Source organism: Cervus elaphus, chromosome 11 (assembly GCF_910594005.1).
Source record: "Cervus elaphus chromosome 11, mCerEla1.1, whole genome shotgun sequence".
In the NCBI taxonomy this organism is placed as follows: Eukaryota; Metazoa; Chordata; class Mammalia; order Artiodactyla; family Cervidae; genus Cervus; species Cervus elaphus.
The window spans coordinates 84,596,346-84,616,749 of record NC_057825.1 but is presented as its reverse complement, the minus strand read 5'-3'; the positions used below and the strand labels follow the sequence as shown (position 1 = coordinate 84,616,749).

The 20,404-nt window shown below is 41.9% G+C and overlaps 1 long non-coding RNA gene across 1 annotated transcript in view; it reads right to left on the bottom strand.

The window, feature by feature from the left end:
• LOC122702524 overlaps window positions 1–9,776 on the bottom strand; it is a 66,403-nt gene extending 56,627 nt beyond the window's left edge. The window contains exon 1 of the long non-coding RNA XR_006343275.1: window positions 9,689–9,776. This is a non-coding gene — a long non-coding RNA (uncharacterized LOC122702524). The remainder of the gene's footprint in view (window positions 1–9,688) is intronic.
• Window positions 9,777–20,404: the final 10,628 nt, after the last annotated feature.

Below are 20,404 nucleotides of genomic sequence, written 5' to 3'. Positions count from 1 at the left end.
TCAGGGGCTGGGCAAATAAAAAGAGCATCCTTGCATTTGCACCCTTGGGAGTGCAGACCCGCTCTCAGGGTGAGTGAGATAAGCTCCAGTTCCCAGTATTGTAAGTCTCCACTTTCTGAGACTATGTAACCTACACGATCCAGACTTTGCAAGGAGCAAGCTGAGTTACAGAGGCAGAAGGAGGAGGAGGTTATGTAAAATTTTAATTTTTCCTCTTCATCGCCCCCTGTTGATGATTCTATCACGCATTGTAGAAAACATCATCTCATGTTTTGGTAGGACAGTCAGAGCTCCCCATCGTTTAGGGGGCTATAATGAGCTATTACCATTTGTAACTTTATGGATTCAATCTGAGAGGTTATGAACTGGGTAATTGCATTGAGGATACAAAGGCCAAACAAGAGTGCCATGAAGACCATGAAGAGAGGACCTGCTAAAGGGAGAAACCACGATGCCCAGATCCAGATATTGTTCCAATTATCCCAGGAATTAGCTAGTTCTTCTCTCCTTTTTATGATTTGTTCCCCTACCTGTTGGGCCATGTCCCTGACTATTTCTGATTGGTTTACATAAAAGCAGCATTCTTCATTCAAGAAGAGGCAGAGTCCTCTCTTTTCAGCTGTCAGTAAGTCTAGCCCTCTCCTATTCTGTAAAACCACCTCAGCTAGGGAATCTAGTTGGTCCTGTAAGGCCGCTAAAGATTTGGCTACTCTCTCAATGTCGTCTGTGAAGTCCTTGGATAATGTATGGTAGAAGGTGGTTGATGAAGCAATTCCTTCTATTCCCATACCTATCTCAGCCATAATTCCCAGACCAGCTAGTTGAGGTATAAACTGGATGGCTCTTTTTGACTGTGTATGTGTTGTCAGCGGTACAGTGAGAGTCTGGCTGTTAGGGACAGTATTCATCAGGGAGTGAGGAAAACTAAGGTGTGGATACCCATCCCATTGACTGGTAGACATAAGTAAGCATCTGTCCCACAGACAAAGAAAAGGCCTTGATGGGGACAGCACCATATTGTGTTTGTGGGAGGATGAGTGGGCCACTCACCATTTAAAGTTTGATTACATTCATCCCTGGCTAAATTGCCTAAGGTTCAGTTCCTCCATCATTTGTAAAGCATTCTGGAGCCTTTTGAGTTAACTCAAAATATCCTTAAGACTGGCCCTTGTAAGGGTGGATCTATAGGAGTTCCCATGGCTGTTGCATTATTTAATGGTACTGGTGTAGCTAAGAAGCATGGAGCTCCCAAGGATAAGCAGAGCCAGCAATCCCTGGCCAGCTGGGGGTTGGTGTCTTTAACAAGGGGATGAATTGTGTTGAGAGCCTGGTACAGATGAGGGTCTAAGGGGGAGTTAACTCTATAACCTGGGTCACACTGCCAACAGGCAGAGCCTGATTTTTTAGGGCAAAGTTGGTCCTTGATTTCATTTGTCTGCATTACCGTCCCTGTCCAGTAGGTTTTTCCATTTATTTGGCAGACAGACACCTATTCTGGCTGTAACATCTCCGTGGCATTTGGGGTAGACGGAGGCACAGGGGCACGATGGCAATGCCATGGTGTCGGGATACCACCCGGGGTTTGGATCCTCTGGTGGGGAAGGGTGGCAGCAGCAGGGGGCATGACTGGAAGACATTTTTGGCTCCCAGGCCCCTGGATATACATCGCATGCTTATGAAGGCAGTAGGTGATTGGCCTATAGGATTGGCTGTCTACACATTGTTCTAGCTGATGGTTAAGTAAGCGATTTTAAGGGTTGACTGTAATGTTGACAGGGGCTTGATGGATAAGGAACAGCACCATCTGTTACAGCAAGGGCACCATCTGTTACAGCAAGGGCACCAAAAGGCTGCAAAGCCGCCTGCACATAACAGGTAACTGAACTCGAGCAAAAGGTTTTCTCCCCGTCTTTGGGTCGTCACGGCTACAGCAACTGAGACCATCATGAAGAAGGGTCAGCTATACGGGGAGCGATTTAGTTAGCAGGGAGAATCGATCATAAGAGACATCTAATAAGAATGAGGCTTCCCACTACAGTGAGACAACACAGCTAACCGCAGCTTCTGACCCAAACCCCAGTCCCGGGGTGTGACTGAAGCTCGTTCTGTAGCGAAGAGCATAGCAATAATACCAATCTGGGATAGAGGCCAGGGCTGACAATGAAAATCCATTGATATTTTGATAGCCAGATCCTCAAGCTTCCGCCATGTGTTGGCCAGCCAGCTGCTGGAGTGTGGCTGGAGCAAGGCTGAAGAATCCTCTAGCTTCTGCCGTGTGTGGACTAGTCAGCTTCCAGAGTGACTCGAGCAGGGCTCAGCGTCCTTCATGGGTGAGGGCTGTTGTTTCTGGAACCAGACCTTGAGGGGATTTTGGGGGTCCCAAACTGCTTTCCAGGTGTCCTCATCACAGGAAGCCACTGCCTTCGTGACTCTGGTGTGGTGGATCCAAGGGATGACGCCTGTAACTTTAACAGCAGTAGGGGTTGCCAGGACGACCATGTGAGGACATGTCCAAACTGGCTGAAGTGGTTCTTTTTTCCAGTCTTTAACCCATACTTTGTCTCCTGGCTGATAGGGATGAACCCAACTGCCCAAAGGAATGGGTGTCCTTTCTAAGGTTTCTCAGGCAATATGGGAAAAGACTTTTCCAGGGCCTGGAGGTGTCAGGACATCTCTAGGTCAGTTAGTTGCTGGTGGTCTCCCTTGAGCCTTTTTTATCACTGGGGTGGTCTCCCATGAAAGATCTCAAAGGGAGAATAGCCCGAGGACCTCAGGATGCATTTACGGAGGGAGATGAGAGTCCACAGGATGAAAGGCAGCTTGTTCTAGCGTTGTCTGGGTGTTGGCCAGGGCTATTCTTGTTGTACTACTACTTGGAGAAACAAACAAGAAAGTTAAAGGTATATGGCCCAAAGATTAATAGACATAGGAAAGCTGCTGAGGGGCTAGCCAGGAAAACATTGATTCGGGACATTAGTGTTTCTCTAAGTATGAGAAGATGCAAGAATTTGGATGCATAAAAATCTTTACCTGAAAACATCTGACTATCTGAAGGCCTGTGTTTTGTTTGTTTATTTTTTTTTCCCAGAGCACAGAGTGCCTTATTTTTTGTATCCATCCTGAACTCCTTTCAAGGGGGTGTTGAAGGCCAGCATCTTGTAGTGGTCATGATTTAATCTTTGTAGAGGCAGCTGGCAAGGGCCAACTTTCAGTCAGCAGGGCCCCTTCATAGCCACATATTTGACCATGTTTTGGGGGCATTTCATGGTCATTGTGTCCCACTGGGCTGGGAAGGCTCATTCCCAGGTCTAACAAAGATTCCATTGATAGGCCACTCAATGTGTTGTCACTAGACCAGGCCTTGTAAGAAGCAAAAGTCTCTGGACCATACCTGTCTTACTAGCCTCTTGGTCCAGGAAAATATTTCCTCTTGTTGCTTCTTTCCATACCTAGAGTTACATTATTACAATTATTGATCTCATATGGAACTGCACATCAGCATTTTATCACAGGCTCAGTCACACATTTGGTAATGTAAGAAATAATCTTCTGAAACAAGATACATAGAAGATAATATAGCTAGCAATCATTAGTAAGGTCACAAGCAAGAATTTAAGTCAAGAGTGTTCATTGGGTATAGCCCAGTATAACCCAGGTCATCTGATTCAGTTAAATGATTATAGCCAAGTGGTCATCACCTGGTTGTACATCATGGAGCATCTGACCTTTATCCAAAGATTGGTTAATGAGATAAGCTTGAGAAACAATCTTACGATGTCCTTTTTAATAACTTAATTAAACCTTTTAGCAATATAACATTACAAGGAACTATCAGAAGTGAGTCTTGGTAAACACAGACCTTAATTAACAAAACTAGAACTTAATATTCAGTGAAACCTAATTTTTTTTTTCTTTTTGGAGAACTCATTGTGAGGGCATTAACACTGTAGCCAGGGAAGGCTTTAACCCATCAAATAAAAATGAGGCCTAACAGGGAGCTGGGAAAAGCCAAGCGGCCATCTTGGATTTCCCATAGCCCTGGCTCTTTGATTTTCAGCTGTTGCTTATCCATTTTTAATTTCCTAATTTAGGAGCAGACTATTGCCATGTTTTCAGTTTATCGGGATAGCAAAAGTCTAACCATGAGGGGTTATTTTTTTGTTGTTGAAGCAGAATGAACTTGTCTACATGTACCACAATCTTAAATAATGTTTATTACTTTACCAAAGTAACAAAAAGATTTTAAAAACAAATGTAAATCACTTAAAGGCAAAGAAATTCATAATCTGTTATCAAAAGCTGCATTCTAAGAAAACTTTGTTCTCTAAACAGGGAAAAGACCAAATTCCAGTCTGGTACCAACTTACTGTTAATAACAAAAGTTGCTTATCTGCTTAATCTTAGAAAGTCTTTTCCATAAATTCTGAAGAACTAAATTTTGAAGAAATTTAGAAGAATTAGTATTCTTCTAAAAGCATGAAAGTAAAACCATAGAAGGCATGTTTAAAATCTGATTCTATTGTAATTGACAAAGAAACCTGGTCATAACACTTTAATACAACAACTAAAATTATAATTGACCATATTTTATCAGGGAATACCAAATCTATATGAATTTTACATAATTCTAGGATATCTATATTAGTAACATCAACCCTACAGTATAACCTGAAAAGATTTATCACCCCTTCAACATTACTTCTAATGTAATTTAACATGTCCAATGAACCTAGGTAGCTTAATAGCTTTTGGGGATGCCTCAGGGGCCTTCTGAAGCATCCCAAAGTTAGCTAGATGTCAAGTTATTTAGGAAGTTTTGTCAATAAATGTCAAAGGGTTTAGAACACTCAGTCAGGTAGGATCATATAAGTTACTGTGAAATAATAATTATTCACTTAGCCAAAGTTAACAAAAGATTTCAAAGGTAAATATAGAACAGATTAATTAAGAGGTAAAGAAACTTAAATCTATTATTAAAAGCAGTTCAGCATCTGAAGAAAGTGTGTCCTCTTAATACAGAGAAAGGCCAAATTGCACCAGCTTACTTTAAACTCATCTAGATAAACTTAACTAAGTTTATTTTAAATTTAGTCAGTCCTAACCATGCACAAGTCTTTTTCAGGGTCCACTTTCCACAAACTTTTTAATCCCTTTCTATAACAGCCACCTGTAATTCAGACCTACTTTCTTTTTCCTTTATAAGATGTAACTTTATTTTTTATATCTTTATTAAAAACATACATTCTACTTCCTTACTAGATTAGCAAACAAACATTAGTACTAGATATTTAATATTGAATGTTTCCCAGTTTACATGAACCTGAAATTTATTTAGGTTAATTTTTCTTGTATTTAGAATTGTTTAATTTGTAAGTCTTTACTTTTTTAGGCCAATTAAATTAGAATTTAAAACTTAAACAATATTATCAGAAAAAAATAAAAAGACATACACTGAGACAGACATAAATCCAGACAGACAGAGATCATACAGTTTTCTGTTTGAGATTTAAAATATCTCTTTGAACCCCCCCCCTTTTTTTTTTTTTGCTTGAAATTCTAATTTGCCCAAGGCTGAGGTCTCAGGTAAAGTTGGCTGTGTATTTCAAGGACATGGAAAGGGTTAACTTCAAGCTTTTTCCTTGACAAGCCTTTTAACAAGCTAGTTGTTTTTAATTGCATATGCAAAAAAGAATTGGTTTTACAGTTTTTAAAAAGAAAAAATTTTTTTTCACTCTGTTCAATCAGCAATCATACACTCATAATCATTCAGAGGCTATCACAATGCCTCCCTTCTCCTGAGTCCCCAGTTTCCTTAACTGTTGCTCCCTTCCTGGGAGCTCCAACGAGGTTATCAGTCACAATGCCTTGCTTCTCCCAAGTCCCCAGTTCTCCCTATCTGATGCTCCCTTCCTGGGAGTCCAAGGAGGTGATCAGTCTCCTCTTCTACCCGCTGGGGTAGGTCCTGACTGGGGACCAGCCTCAGGGCCTTACGGTATCCTGTGGCCATTCCTGGTGAATTGGCCCATTCCTCCATTGAGTCTGGTCGGGGCTTGGCTGTCCGGAGAGTCAGAACACGGGTCGGAAAGAGAACCCGGAATACAGGCAGGTGGCACTTCTCCTTGTTCATCCCGGGGTTCCTTCACTCCAGCCTGGCCGAGCCACCAGTCTGGCGGCTCAAGGGGCTGGCATGGTTGGAATCTCACTGGGGCCTCCAGAAATGTTGCAGAAACCAGTACTCGAGAAACCAAACACCACACTCGGAGAGTTGGAGAACTCAGGTTTATTATGCTGGTGAGCGCAGAGGAGTTAACACTCCAAATTCTGAGCCCCAGACAAAGGGGTTACAGAATTTTTATACACGGACAGGCATGATTAAGCAGGTCTGCAGGTTTGCAGGGGCTAGGGCAAATGCAAAGAGCAGGACAAGGGTGAGTGAGATAAGCTCCAGTTCCTAGTATTGTGAGTCCCCACTTTCTGAGACTATGTGACCTACAAGATCCAGACTTTGCAAGGCGCAAGCTGAGTTACAGAGGCAGAAGGAACAGGAGATTATATAAATTTTAACTTTTCCTCTTCACTACAAATGTATTGGGTAACTTTTTGTTTCTATATTTTGTTGTTATTTATTTTACTGTTTTTGCAAAATACTTTATATGAATTTGATTCAGACCAATATTCACCAAACATAAAACTCCACAAAGTACTGTATATTTGACTTGTTTAATCTAAATCTCAGTGGTATATGCCCCCCACAACATTATAGGAAGACAAATAACAAATGAACATAAGACACCACACAAGTTAAAAATTATAAATTATTTCTTCCTCCAAACACATACAAATTTTAATTCTCAGGCCTAACCCACCAAGGGCAAAAAGGACTGAGACAGATGTGTCCGGTATATTTTAAATCTAACTGACAAGCTTTAAAAACATAAATCCAATATTATCATTAAGTCATCATAAAGTCCACTTTATTTAGTGGACTACCAAGCACAATATCCAAAGTTGTGTCCTCTCCATCGTCTTTCAGGGCTACCTTCGAATGGGGTTGTAGCATACCGACAGCAGACGTAGACATTCACAGCAGTCACAAGTGACATTCACAGATAGGCCAGACCAACCCATACATGAACAATGCTTGGATTTTCTTTCTTCCTCTGCTATATAGTTATAAGAAACCCCAGCCCACCCCATAAGACATAGGTGTGAGCAAAATTCAGGGTACTGGCACAACTACCATGGGTGATACGGGAACTGGAGCATCTGCTCCTATAGTTTACCTGTGTCCTCTATACCTGCTCAAGCCCACTCCCAGATATACTACTTCAAGACCCACCAAGTTAGATTACCGATGGATCCAATTAGGTGGATATGACAGCATCTAGTTTATGATGGGCAGTGAGCAACCATCACATTAAGTCTGTTGGGGTAGTATCATGGCAGGATCTGATGTTCAAATACTATCTAGCTCTTTGCTGTCGATGGCATATACTTACTCCAGGAATTTATTCCCAGGCTCTCCTATTGTGACTTAGCACACCCTCCATGGCAACATTCTTTTTTTTTTTTTTTTTTTTTTATGCTTAACAATTTTATTTTATTTATTTTTTTTTTTATTTATTTTTTTTTATGTCTGGAATACTTTTTTTTTTTTTTTTTTTTTGTTGGAGGCTAATTACTTCACAACATTTCAGTGGGTTTTGTCATACATTGATATGAATCAGCCATAGATTTACACTTATTCCCCATCCCGATCCCCCCTCCCACCTCCCTCTCCACCCGATTCCTCTGGGTCTTCCCAGTGTACCAGGCCCGAGCACTTGTCTCATGCATCCCACCTGGGCTGGCAATCTGTTTCACCATAGATAGTATACATGCTGTTCTTTTGAAACATCCCACCCTCACCTTCATGGCAACATTCTTCTCTCCCACTGATAATCTCTAGTCCTATGGGATTTACCAATATCATCAGGTCCAAGCCACAAGACTGCTTGTATAAGTCTAGATATGCTACAGAGTACTTTCTGAGTCTCTCTCAAAATTAACAGTATTTTAAACACAACATTACTCAGCAAATGATTGGAGCACTATTTCCAAGTGCAAAGTGTGCTGCCCCTCAAACCTTAAAGAGGTTTACCAAGAATCTATAAGGGTTTATCTCCTAAATCCAGGACCTCACACCTCTTAGGAAAGCTTTCAGAGTACTTGCCACTTGGAGCTCCTCACATGGGATTTATCAAAATAAAATGACGTTGACATAAAATATTGATGTTGATATGGAAAAAAATATTGATGTAATCAATTTAAAAGAGCACTGTGATATTAACACATATATATGGGATTTAGAAAGATGGTAACAATGACCCTATATGCAAGACAGCAAAAGAGGCACAGATATAAAGAACAGACTTTTGGACTCTGTGGGAGGTGAGGGTGGGATGATTTGAGAGAATAGCATTGAAACATGTATATTACCATATACATGATGACCAGTCCAGTGAAACAGCTGACCAGTCCAAGTTCAATGCATGAGTCAGGACACTCAGGGCTGGTGCACTGGGATGACCCTGAGGGATGGGATGGGGAGGGAAGTGGGAGGGGCTTCAGGATGGGGGACACATGTATACCCATGACTGATTCATGTCAGTGTATGGCAAAAACCACAATATTATAATTAGCCTCCAATTAAAATAAATGAATTATTTTTTAATTTAATAAATAAATAAAAGAGCACTGTGATGTCTCACAGAATAGGTAAATGTTCTGGGTCCTTTTGGACCATATTATGACAGAGAGGAGAATTCATAGCCCCAGGGCAATATCCTGATGGTATAATGTCATTATACATGGGAACTGCTTCTAGTAATTCTTCCTGATTAATAGGAAAACACATTTGACGGGTCAGTAATCAGATGCCACATACCCATGGTTGTGTTAATTTGCTCCATCAAAGAGACCACCTGCAGGCACTTCCCTGGCAGTCCAGTGGTTAAGAATCCGCCCTGCAATGCAGGAGTCACAGGTTTGACCCCTGGTCCGGGAACTAAGATCCCACACGCCACGGAGCAGCTAAGCTCGCCTGCCACAGCTCGCCTCCACTAGCTCCAAAGCCCACGCGCCACAACTAGTGAGCCCACGAGCTGCAATGAAAGATCCCAGGTGACGCCAAAACCCAGCATGCTGCAACTAAGACCCAACGCAGCCAAATAAAAAGTCAGGATAGCGACACAAGATGGCGGAGGAGAAAGGACCTCTGCTCTCAGGAGCACACCAGAACCACAACTCTCTGCAGAACAATCACCTGTGAAAAAGACCGAAACCCAGCAGAAAAGATCTTCTACCAACGATCTACTGGAGACAGAAAGACGGGTGGGTGGGGCAGACTCGTGGTACAGTGGAATCCAAACCCCCCCGGATGGGCAACCCACGGCCTGGAGAATAACTATGTGCAGGGCTTCTCCCACCGGACCAGCGTTCTGAGCCCCACATAGGCTCCCCAGGTGAGCGTCCAGCACCCGGGAAACCAGCCCCGCAGTGTTTGGCTTTGCAGGCCGTGGGGCTTAATTTCCGGAGTCCCCAACAGACTGCGGGAAATAGACTTTACTCTTAAAGGCACACCCAGTCTTCAAGCGCACTGAGACACACGGAAAAGTCGTCGTTTGATAAGATCCTGGGCCAGACCTACCTGCCGGCCTTGGAGAGTCCCCTGGAGTGGCGGGGAGGGGGCTGCAGCTCCTGTGGGGCCACAGTATTCAGGAGCTCATGCTATCTCAGGAAGCCGCACGAAGCCGGTACCCGCGGGCGCTGCGTGGGGGCTCCTCCTGCTCACTCTTTACGCCCAGACCCGCCCCGCCCAAAACTGCAGCAGCTGGGGCTGGGGCCGCAGGCCAAAGAGCTAAGGAGCAGGGCCGCAGGCCCTCTCAGTTCAGTTCAGTTACTCAGTTGTGTCCGACTCTTTGGGGCTTCATGGACTTCATCACGCCAGGCTTCCCTGTCCATCACCACCTCCCGGAGCTTGCTCAAACTCATGTCCATTCAGTCGGTGATGCCATCCAACCATCTCATCCTCTGTCAGCCCCTTCTCCTCCTGCCTTCCATCTTTCCCAGCATCAGGGTCTTTTCTAATGAGTCAGTTCTTTGAATCAGGTGGCCCAAGTATTGGAGCTTCAGCTTTCAGCATCAGTCCTCCAGTGAATATTCAGGACTGATTTCCTTTAAGATTGACTGGTTTGATTTCCTTGCGGTCCAAGGGACTCTCAAGAGTCTTCTTCAACACCACAGTCCAAAAGCATCGATTCTTCCGTGCTCAGCTTTCTTTATACGCCAACTCTCACATCCATACATGACTACTGGAAAAACCATAGCTTTGACTAGATGGACCTTTGTTGGCAAAGTAACGTCTCTGCTTTTTAATATGCTGTCTAGGTTGGTCATAGCTTTTCTTCCAAGGAGCAAGCATCTTTTAGTTTCATGGCTGCAGTCACCATCTGAAATGATATGGGAGCCCAAGAAAATAAAGTTTGTCACTGTTTCCATTGGTTCCCATCTATTTGCCATGAAGTTATGGGACCAGATGCCATGATCTTCATTTTTTGAATGTTGAGTTTTAAGCCAGCTTTTTCATTCTCCTTTTTCACTTTCATCAAGAGGCTGGCTCTTAGCTCCTCTTCAATTTCTTCCATAAGGGTCATGTCATCTGCATATCTGAGGTTATTGATATTTCTCCTGGAAATCTTGACTCCACCTTGTGCTTCTTCCAGCCCAGCATTTTGCATGATGTTCTCTGCCTATCAGTTAAATAATTAGGGTGACAATATACAGCCTTGACGTACTCCTTTCCCAATTTGGAATCAGTCCATTGTTCCATGTCCTGTTCTAACTGTTGCCTCTTGACCTGCCTACAGAGTTCTCAGGAGGCAGGTAAGGTTGTCTGGTATTCCCATCGCTTTAAGAATTTTCCACAGTTTGTTGTGGGCCACACAGTCAAAGCCTTCAACGTAGTCAATAAAACAGAAGTAGATGTTTTTCTGGAACTCTCAGTCCCACTCAGGAGGCCTAAAGACTTCCTGAGCCCACAGCCTCCGGATCCTAGGGTTGCCCCTAGATGAACCACTGTGCACAGCCCTGCCTACCTCACCAGAGGCCCAGGACCCAGCTCTAGCCACCAGAGGGCAGACAACAGACCCAAGAAGACCACAGTTCCACAGCAGGCCAGACCCTGCCCACCAGCAGGCCAACACAAGCTTTGGATTACCCCAAACCCCATACCCAACAGTGTTGGAAACTCACACATACACACCAGCAATCTGACACCAGCTCTCGGATGCATGGGCACTGTGGATTCCAGGACCCAGCCCTGTCTACCGGTAGTCCAGCACTAGCCCCATGACCTGGCTGCAGTCAGCAGTGCAGAGGTAATAGCCCCAGAGTCTTCTGAACCCCGACTCCACCCACCAGTGAGCAAGTATTACCCCGCAGTCCTTTGAGTTCTGCAGACAGCCACCTAGGCACCACCAACCAGCAACTAGCCCATTTACACAAGACAGGGCCTGGCAGCCAACCAAACTAGCCAACCAAGCCTATGAGATCGCCCACTCAGTCAGCCAGTCACAACAGAAGGACCACGCAGCCTTCTTAGGGGAAACCCCTAGAATATTATAGCTTGAGTGACAAAAGATGAGTGCGCTGCTGCGATGCATAGGACATGAACTACAGAAGGCCACTTCTCCGGCGTCAAGAAACATAACTAATCTGTCACATACATAAAAATTCACATAGCAACTTGGATAAATTGAGGCAGCAGAACATGTTCTAGATGAAGGAACAAGATAAAACCCCAGAAGAAGAACTAAGTGAAGTGGAGTTAGGCAATCTACCGTGAAAGAGTTAAGAGTAATGATCTTAAAGATGATGAAAGAACTTGGAAGCAGAATGGATACACAGAGAGAGAAGTTAGAAGTCTGCAAAGAGTTCGAAAACATAAAGAACAACCAAGTAGAGATGAAACTTGTGTTTTTTCAGATGAAACTTTTTATCAACCTTTCTGTCCAAGAATTATCCAACAGAAAATTCTATCTGCATGACTATATGTACAAAATTAACTTCATTTTCTACTCAAACTTCACTTCCCTGAAGGTCCAGAGCTGTGTGGATAACACCTCTGCCCTTGCAATAACCCACACTCAAATCTCAAGCATCTCTTTTGACTCCTCAAGAAGTAAAATTCTATCCTGCAATTTTACACTTCCATGACTGCCATTCTTAATTCCTCACTTTCGATTTTGCAATTCCTCATTGTCATCCTCACTTTAATCACCCCATCACTCTAAGCTATGTTCCCTGTTACGGATTTTAACCTCCTAACTGCTCTCCCTGCCTCTCAACAACCTTTATATCCATCTTGTACATGGCTATCAGATTAGCTTCCCTGCAGCCCACCTATGTCATACGCTGAGGCATTTCAAAAACTGTTAATCATAAAAAGTAAAGTACCATCCCAGTGTTCTCCACAGCCTGACTCTTGCCTAACATAACATAGCCTTCCCTTTTACTGTTTGTGATTACTTCTCTTCATGTGCCAGCCACCCTGTGCCCTCCTTGTCCTTTCCTGAGGCTGTCTCTCTGCTTGTTCTTCTAGCTCCATGTAAGGAACCACTCCCATCCATCCTTCCTGGCCCAGGCTGGTAAATAGAGCTGTGGTTAAATGATTAGCCTCTAAAGTCAAACTTCAGGCCACTGGCTAGCAGGTCATTTAATCTCTATGACTTGGTTTCTTTTCCTGGAAAATACGGGGTTGGACTATGGGGGCAGTTTGCATCTACCTCATAAAGCTGTTATGAGCATTAAATAAGTTAATATATGCTTAAGGCCTGGTACCTGGTTGGCGATTAAAAGAGGTTTGCTATTAGTAGTTATCGGGCTTCCCTGGTGGCTCAGTGGTAAAGAATCCGCCTGCCAGTGCAGGAGATGCAGGTTCCGTCCCTGGGTTGGGAAGATCCCCTGGAGAAGGAAATGGCAACCCACTTCAGTATTCTTGCCTGGGAATCCCATGGGCAGAAGGGCCTGTTGGGCTCTAGTCCATGGGGTTGCAAAGAGTCAGACATGACTTAGCAACTAAAATAACAACATTAATAGTTATTATCACCTTCTTCAGACTCCCCTGATTCCTCCAGTGAAAATAACCTGTTTCTCCTCTCAAATGTCATGATGTTATCTTTGTCCTTCCCTAATGACTTCTATCATTTCCCACCACAGGATATTTATTTGTATAGATATCTTATATTCTCTACAGATTATAAGCTTCAGTTGATCATTATTTATCCCAACTCAATATGTTTTATATATTTAACATTACATTTAATTAGTGAATGCTTGGTTGTCAGACTGACTATAGTTATAGTGAGAGCAGTAAGGTTTTTTTTCACTCCTTTTTAGAGATTATCATCACTGTCACAACCTGGAGAAAATATCAATAAAATCATGGAGTATCTGCATGCCCCACCTCTGCCTACATCCTCATTTTTGCATTGATTATTATTTCTCACCAAAAATGAGCTGTTTGTACCAAATGGCAGTGATAATGAACCATTGAAATGTGACTGACAAACTCTCTCTCTGGTTCCACCTCCCCATAAACCACAGCAGAAAAAAAAAGGCAAATCTCAACCAGGATCCAAAGAGGAGAGGCTTCTGTGGTTGTCTTCTCCTTTTTATAAATTCTTGTCATGGATTATAATCTCAATAATGTTACTTTTATTCTGCCTCATATTGGAGACATTTTCATGCAGTTTTTATCATGCTCATTCCTTTGCCATTAAATGGAACCTCATAAGATTAGAGGCCTTGGCTCATGTAATTTTGTATCCTCTACAGTACCTTATACTGTGCCACAAGTAGGATGGTCAATATTTTATATTTAGAATACAGAAAAAGGAATCTTGATTTGTGCAGAGACTGAACAATGCTGAAATTTCCTGAGAGTGTAGGAAGAATAGTATTGTCTGGCAAGACAGCCAGATAATATAAAAACAATATTGGCTTCTACATGAAATAATCCTGCACTCAGTAGGCAAAGTTCTTAGTCACCATAGCCTACTGAAGGAGCATGGAATTTATAGTTGAACTGAATTAGTTGCAAGTTTGGGTGTGTACCACTCAGTAGATGTTTAACTTTGACAACAGCATTTAAATTTTTTGAGTTTCAGAATCTCCAATTGTAAAAGGAAGTAATATCTACCTTATGGGCTTGAGACAAGAATTAAATGAAGTAACATATGTGAGGTTTGCTGAACAGCGCTCAGTATACAGAGCATATATAGTAAATGCTTGATAATGGCAGTTCCGTTGAGTATGACTTGATATGTCCTAGAAGGTCAAAAAGTGAAAGGAAAGGCTAACCATACTTTCAGGAATAGCCAAAAGAGATGACATCAGCTATTAATTGAACAAAAGAAGACAAAATAAATGGTATAAGTCGTAATAAGCCTGTGCCTTTGTGACTTGTGTGTGTTAGATATGATACAATGTTTTTTAGCCTATTCTTCTAGGCTGTACAAAACATTTGAGATATAAAATGGAAATAAATTTTATCAGATCAGTTTGCAGAATACATGAGCCAGCAAATACCCATTTTACTTTTGCAGAGATATTTTTTGTAATGTTCATAGCTGAAATCACTGCAGAAGGTGATTGCAGCCATGAAATTAAAAGACGCTTGCTCCTTGGAAGGAAAGTTATGACCAAACTAGACAGCATATTAAAAAGCAGAGGCATAACTTTGTCAACAAAGATCTGTCTAGTCAAGGCTATGGTTTTTCCAGTGGTCATGTATGGATGTGAGAGTTGGACTATAAAGAAAGCTGAGTGCAGAAGAATTGATGTTTTTGAACTGTGGTGTTGGAGAAGACTCTTGAGAGTTCCTTAGACTGCAAGGAGATCCAATCAGTCCATCCTAAAGGAGATCAGTCCTGGGTGTTCATTGGAGGAACTGATGCTAAAGCTGAAACTCCAATACTTTGGCCACCTGATGTGAAGAGCTGATTCATTTGAAAAGACCCTGATGCTGGGAAAGATTGAGGGCAGGAGGAGAAGGGGACGACAGAGGATGAGACGGTTGGATGGCATCACTGACTCAATGGACATGGGCTTGGGTGGACTCTGGGAGTTGGTGATGGACAGGGAGGCCTGGCATGCTGAAGTTCATGGGGTCACAGAGTCGGATACGACTGAGCAACTGAACTGAACTGAACTGAATTTGAACAATGTAAATTTCTATTATGGATTATAATCCTAATAATGGTACTTTTATTCTGCCTCGTATTCTCTTCCATGAGAGTTCCTCATGGAAAGAATAACCACCAACATAAAATTTTTATCTATAACCACAGAAGGGGAGATTGTAAGAGGAGTGAGTACCCATTCAAGTTAGTAATATCAAGGCAGTTGTTTAAAAAAAAGAATTCCTGGAACTTTAGTCTTCCAATGCAGGGGGGTGGGTTTGAGTCCTAGTCGGGGAATTAAGATCCTACATGCCTCATGTCAAGGCCAAAAACTAAAAAAAAATTCCAAAGTGACTCCAGCACAGTAGGAGAGCAAATAGAACATAGGGAAGACTCACATTTCTATGTATTCCCTTAGCTTACCCCCTTCCTGCCTTACATCCCTATCTTTTAATTCTTGGACTGCTCTGGTCATGAAAACTGGGGGCTTCATCCAAAAAACTGTTTGTTGTCAGGAAATCACAGACACTACATTTTCGCAGTTTGAGTGGTCTAAACACCCAGATTCCACTGACACACCTCACTTACATTGCCTGACTTCATCCCATGCCTACTCTCCCGCCCACCCAGATGTGACTGCTACAGCAGAGAGACCCAGACCTCAAAAATCACATCCTTGAATATAGCGCTGTTTCCATTCACTGGTTTTCCAATTGCTTGTTGGTGCTACTGCCAAAGTCCAAAAATCATAGACCAAGAGATTTTTTTTTTCAATGAAAACCTATCAGTTCAGTTCAGTCAGTTGTGTCCAACTCTTTGCAAACCCATGGACTGCAGCACACCAGGCTTCCCTGTTCCATCACCAGTTCCTGGATCCTACTCAAACTCATGTCCATCCAGGCAGCGATGCCATCCAACCATCTCCTCCTCTGTCATCCCCTTCTCCTCCTGCCTTCAGTCTTACCCAGCATCAGGATCTTTTCCAATGAGTCACTTCTTCACATCAGATGGCCAAAGTATTGGAGTTTCAGTTTCAGCATCAGTCCTTCCAATGAATATTCAGGATTGATTTCCTTCAGGATGGCCTGGTTAGATCTTCTTGTAGTCCAAGGGACTGTCAGGAGTCTTCTCCAACACCACAGTTCAAAAGCATCAATTCTTCGGCACTCAGCTTTCTTCACAGTCCAACTCTCACATCCATATGTGACCACTGGAAAAACCATAGTTTTGACTAGACAGACCTTCCTTCTCCGGCAAAGTAAGGTCTCTGCTTTTTAATATGCTGCCTAGGTTGGTCATAGCTTTTCTTCCAAGGAGCAAGTGTGTTTTAATTTCTTGGCTGCAGTCACCATCTGCAGTGATTTTGGAGCCCAAAAAAATAAAGTCTGTCACTGTTTCCACAGTTTCCCCATCTATTTGCCATGAAGTGATGGGATCTGAAGCCATGATCTTAGTTTTCTGAATGTTGAGCTTTAAGCCAGCTTTTTCATTCTACTCTTTCACTTTCATCAAGAGGCTCTTTAGTTCTTCTTTGCTTTCTGCCATAAGGGTGGTGTCATCTGCATATCGGAGGTTATTGGTATTTCTCCTGGCAATCTTGATTCCAGCCTGTGCTTCATCCAGCCCTGAATTTCGCATGATGTACTCTGTGTATAAGTTAAATAAGCAGGGTGACATACAGAGTTCTCAAGAGGCAGGTCAGGAGGTCTGGTATTCCCATCTCTTTAGGAATTTTCCACAGTTTTTTGTGATCCACACAGTCAAAGGCTTTGGCATATTCAATAAAGCAAATTAGGTGTTCTTCTGGAATGCTCTTCCTTTTTCTATGATCCAGCGAATATTGGCAATTTGATCTCTAGTTCCTCTGCCTTTTCTAAATCCAGTTTGAACATCTGGAAGTTCATGGTTCACGTACTGTTGAAGCCTGGCTTGTAGAATTTTGAGCATTAATTTGCTAGTGTGTGAAATGAGTACAATTGTGCAGTAGTTTGAGCATTCTTTGGCATTGCCTTTCTTTGGGATTGGAATGAAAGCTGACCTTTTCCAGTCCTGTGGCCACTGCTGAGTTTTCCAGATTTGCTGTCATATTGAGTGCAGCACTTTCACAGCATCATCTTTTAGGATTTGACATAGCTCAACTGGCTTCCATTACCTCCACTAGCTTTGTTCATAGTGATGCTTCCTAAAGCCCACTTGACTTCGCATTTCAGAATGTCTGACTCTAGGTGAGTAATCACACCATTGTGGTTATCTGGGTCATGAAGATCTTTTTTGTGTAGTTCTTCTGTGTATTCTTGCCACCTCTTCTTAATATCTTCTGCTTCTGTTAGGTCAATACCATTTCTGAAAGCCTATAAATAAATATAAAAAATACTAGAAACACTATTTAAACGATGCCAAATGAAACTTGTTATCTTGTGCTATTCTCTTTATTGCTTTAGACAATATTTATTCTAGTAGGATGACTTAAAATATAAGGGGGTGTCTTTGATTTTATTAAACATGTCCTTCATACATTTACTTTTAATATCCAGTAAATCCCTAATCAGTGTATAAGATATGCTTATTCCAAAATTCAAATATTTGTTGGTAAAATTTATTAGGTAGGCAACATAATCTTTACTTCATGCAATAATTACAACATGTAGTAAGAGATTTATTCAGGTATAGTTCAGAACTTTAGTTTTGAACTTTAGTTCAGAAAATAGTTTCAATTTTGTTTGATTTTATTCTATTTTTAGTTAATATTTACTGGATGCTTACTCTGTGGTAGGCACTTCATATGCCTTATCCCACTTATTGTTGGAGATCTCTCTCAGGGGTTGGTAATAAAATTACCTCCATTTGACTAATGAGGAAACTGAGGCACTTAGGTAGCTTGCCCAAAGTCATGCACTAGTAAATGGCAGAGTCAAGACCGAAGTAAAGACAGTCTGACTCTAGAGACCCCCCCAGTCCCGCCAATGCTCCCTCTGCTGGATTGAGTCAGAAAGGCTGGGCTATCCTCAAGTAACACTATATCAGTTAAGTGTTTCCCCTACATCAGAGCATTATTTCTGTATATTAAACTGTTAAATGAGTTGTATAATATTCAAGAACATTTATGAAATCCAAACAGTTTCATCTCTTAGTGCCTGGCTAATGGCTTGTAATTAAAGCACAATCTGTTAAGCCAAACAAACAAAAAATTAGCTTATTGGTTTGGAATGTAAATAGAGAATTCATTAACTGACTACAGTCTTTTCCTGCTGCTATATTTGGTCTTTTGTTAACACATGGAGTGTATAGCAGGGGGAGGGTAGATTGGTTTTCCTGATAGGAAAACGTACCATACTTTCGACTGTGACCATTATTAAATCCTCCAAATCTCTGATATCCGTGTCAGGTTGAGAAAATGGGTTCATTCCTTCTTAGGAGCAGAAACCTGGCTCTTTTCCTTGACCACAAAAATACCAGAAGATCTTGGCTATCTTCTTTTGTAAATGTCTGCTACTGATTATTAGTAAAATGAGAAAAGAAGCTATGAGTGACATTGCCCAAATACATTAAGACTAATGGAAAAACACTCAGAATGCATGTCAAGCCTAATGGTGGGTTAGTAATAACATTTTGCACACAAACAGCAGAGAGTTATTGTTTGACTTTTCGTTCATTGATGACATTATAGGAAGCCACTAGATATGTGTGAAAATAAATATTTGCTCTCATCTACAGTCATTTCTTCTCCCTTTTGACTGCATTCTCTTCTAACATCTGTTTCTCAAACAAGGGTAGGTTTTAGAATTATAATACAAATGCTTAACAGAAATCCATTCCTCAGAGAAAAACAAAAATAAAGCCTGAGGGTTCCGATTAGCATTATTAAAATATCTGGAAATAGGACTGCATTACTGGAAAACCACTTTGAGTTACTGCTCTTTGAAACAGAATTATTAGTATTTGAAAGAAGAGAACCATGCTGTCCTTTTAAATATGCACTACAGAAATTTGCAGAAAATTGTAAGACCCAAACTCTGCTGTCTTCACTGTCATGCAAGGTTGTGAGTTCAAATATAGTGCTCAATTTGGAAATGAACAACAATGGTGGACAAACTCTTGGACATTAAACTCCAGCTAGACATAAGTCTCATAAGATTGATCTCCATTCAGTAATTTCCTTATCTATCTCGTCATTATCATCTTTATGGTCAGTGGCAAAGATATCCCCCTCCTGCTTTTAGGAACAATATCCTAACGTTGACACATCCTAGCCAGGAAGCTTGTCAAACTTCAGAAATGCCTCTACAGGAGCAGTAACGGGATTTAAAAATTAAACACAAATTGCAATCCTTAACTTGCCTAAAACAGCACTAACACACTGTGTTTTATGAACATTTATTCCTCATGGCAACACCACCAGGCTCACTTGCTTGGATAGACAAACTGCCCCTCTCTGAGTTTGCTAAGACATCCTCTCTGGTGCACCAACTGGACCAGTCTTGGCATCAGCAAAGGAGGGAGCTGACTGCATGTTTTGTGGGCTCCACTTTCTCTCCTGCCTTGTCCTGAAATCTCCACTATTAAAGTAAATTGAAAGACTCATACAGAAGAGGAATGGCAACAATAAGCTCCAAGGGACTCTAGTGCAATCAACCTGGGATACATTAAGTTAGCACTAGGTCCTAGAGGGGTGTCTCAGGGGAAGGTTGGGACAAGGACCCTTTTCAGAGTCGGGAAATCCATTTCAGGAACCTGAGAGCTGGGTGTTAGAAGGAAAAGATCTAGGAAAATAGTTTAATTCACAGAGTAGCTTTCATGCTATCAGGAAATTCGCAAACATGATGCCCTTGAAATGGAATTGCCAGACATAACAACTTAAAATGCAGTATACACAGGCACTCCAGTTAATTTAAATTTCAGATAAGCAATAAATAATTTTTAATTTAAGTCTGTCCCATGCAATATTTGGGATGTACATTAAAAAAATTATTTGTTTATCTGAAATTCATATTTAACTGAGAAATTTTACTTTATCTGGTGATCCCTCCCCCCTTTATATGACCTATGTTTCAGCCTGAATTATATCATTAAGCCTGAGAGCTTTAAGTTACCAGAAAACAGTTCACAAAGTGTGATCCCTGCATCAGCAGCCTCAGCTGCACCTGGGAAGTTGTTCAAAATGCAAATTCTCCTCCCTCCCCTGC